The sequence below is a fragment of the Dipodomys ordii genome, unplaced genomic scaffold (assembly GCF_000151885.1).
Source record: "Dipodomys ordii isolate 6190 unplaced genomic scaffold, Dord_2.0 Scaffold95, whole genome shotgun sequence".
Classification (NCBI taxonomy): domain Eukaryota; kingdom Metazoa; phylum Chordata; class Mammalia; order Rodentia; family Heteromyidae; genus Dipodomys; species Dipodomys ordii.
Genome location: NW_012267311.1, coordinates 4,451,018 through 4,453,462, shown reverse-complemented (window position 1 = coordinate 4,453,462; position 2,445 = coordinate 4,451,018). Strand labels below are relative to the sequence as shown.

General features: G+C 44.7%; 1 pseudogene; it reads left to right on the top strand.

Annotated features, from left to right (window-relative positions):
- The first annotated feature begins 481 nt into the window (after nt 1-481).
- LOC105993378 lies at nt 482-1,392 on the top strand (annotated as a pseudogene).
- Nucleotides 1,393-2,445: the final 1,053 nt, after the last annotated feature.

The window sequence follows — 2,445 nt, the reverse complement described above, 5'->3', positions numbered from 1 at the left end:
AATGTGCCAGAAATGTTTGGCAAGTGTATGCCTAGCTCCTGGCCCTAGATATGTGAAAAAGAAAGACAATTTCCAAGAGTGCTTATAAGGGAGAATACTCAAAATTGAATATTCTCACCAGGGTTTTCTATCAGTCCTAGGCTCCAAGAGGGAAAAATTCTAATCAAGGATAATATTTCCAACCAAAGTTGAATAAAATGAACCCACACATGATGCCACATGAACTAAATGCCTTGAATATGATGGGAAAATTAAATCAAAGCAAGTGACCTCAAACGTCTCTTCGGGGTGACCAATATCATGAAATAGTTACTGATGAACTCCCCTGCATTTTGTTTAGATGATAAACAGCTTGCTTCTACAGTTGGACCTGTGCTTCAATTGCTCAGCAAGGAAACATTTCCTTCCTGCATCCCTTGACACATTAGGCATCAGAGAATCATGAACTTGACCTTCTGAGTTCCTCCAATGATATAGGAGCATGGTCATGCAAAATGAGACCTCTCTTGTGTCAGAGTTCATTCTCCTGGGCCTCTCAGCCCACCCAAAGCTGGAGAAAATGTTCATTGTGTTCATCCTGGCCATGTACCTGGTGACTTTGCTGGGCAATGGGGTCCTCATCTTGGTCACCATCTTTGACTCCCACCCATGTACTTCTTCCTGGGGAACCTCTCTTTCCTGGATATCTGCTACACCACCTCTTCTGTTCCCCTCACTCTTGACAGCTTCTTGACCCCCAGGAAAACCATCTCCTTCTCAGCCTGTGCCATCTAGATGTTGCTCTCCTTTGTCATGGGAGCCACAGAGTGCGTGCTTCTGAGCATGATGGCATTTGATCACTATGTGGCCATCTGCAACCCCCTGCAGTACCCTGTGGTCATGAGCAAGGCTGCCTATATGCCCATGGCCACCAGCTCCTGGGCAGCTAGGAGCGCTGCCTCCCTGGTCCAAACATCCCTTGCAATGAGGCTGCATTTCTGTGGGGACAATGCCATCAACCACTTCACCTGTGAGATCCTGGCCGTGCTGAAGCTGGCCTGTGCTGACATCTCCATCAATGTCATCAGCATGGAGGTGACCCATGTGATCTTCCTGGGGGTCCCAGTTCTGTTCATCTCTTTCTCCTCCATCTTCATCCTCACCACCATCCTGAGAATCCCCTCAGTGGAGGGGATCCTCTGCTCTGCCCATCTCACTGTGGTGGTTGTTTTTTATGTGACCATCTTGTTCATGTATGGGAAGCTCAAGTCCAAGGACCCATTGGGGGCCAACAAGCCAGACCTTGCAAACAAACTTATCTCTCTCTTCTATAGGGTGCTGACCCCTATGCTTAACCCCATCATCTACCGCCTGAGGAATAAGGATGTGAAGGTTGTAGTAAGGAATCTGTGAGTAAGAAATATTTCATCCCGGGGCTGGGAAGGTGGTTCAGTGGTAGCAGTTGCCTTGTATGCATGAGGCCCTGGGTTCGATTCCTCAGCACCACATAAGCAAAAAGAAAAAAGCCGGAAGTGGCGCTATGGCTCAAGTGATAGAGCGCTAGCCTTGAGCTAAAGAGCTAAGGGACAGTGCCCAGGCCAGAGTTCAGGCCCCACTACTGGACACCCCCCAAAATAAAGAAAAAAGAAAAGAAATATTTCACCTCATAATGGTGGAGGGACCCCAGTTGTCCTGTGCTCACTGACTTCTCCCTCTGGAACATTCCAGAGGATGAGATCACCATGGGAGGGCCAACTTCATTAAAGATTATGTAAGTGATCTGATTAAACCAAATGGCTCTGTGGAACAACGAGCTTTTGATGGAACTTTCTTCCAGCTCATTCTAGAAACAGTTCCACAAGTGTACACCGTTATTCACTTGTCCTCCAAGGTCTCATGCTGTGATGGGCACTAGCCAAACTAAGCCAAAGGAAGTGACTCTTGACATTTTTATTGTTTAGCAAATTAAAATCTCTAGTTCTCACATATCCTATTCAACTGCTTATTGCCTTTTTTGAATATACATTAAATGAGTCTTTACTTTTATAGCAAGTAGTACCTTGAGAGTAAATACTATCTATATAAAATAACACCTGGTTTATTTATCTTTCCCTCACTCTATTCACTGTGACAAAAGCACTTAACAAATTTTTCTTATTCTGAGTTGTTCTCTCCCTAGGTCTCTGTCTGTTGTTCTTAATCAAGGTACTCAGCAGATATCCATTTATTTCCTAAATGTAGGGGGGAGGTGAGAAAGGTACAGAAAAACTGAGGCTTGATCTGTGTTCTTGGACCAGGGAGACAGCGCTTGATCTGTTGTCTTTCTCTTTATGAAGTTTTCATTCAGCCTGAATTTGTTCCTCGGTAGCAGTATTCTCTTATATATGGCCAAAGTAATGTAAAAACTCACCATCAGCAAAATCACTGACATCAACCCAAAAGAGAAGAACAAAAATTAATGATCAA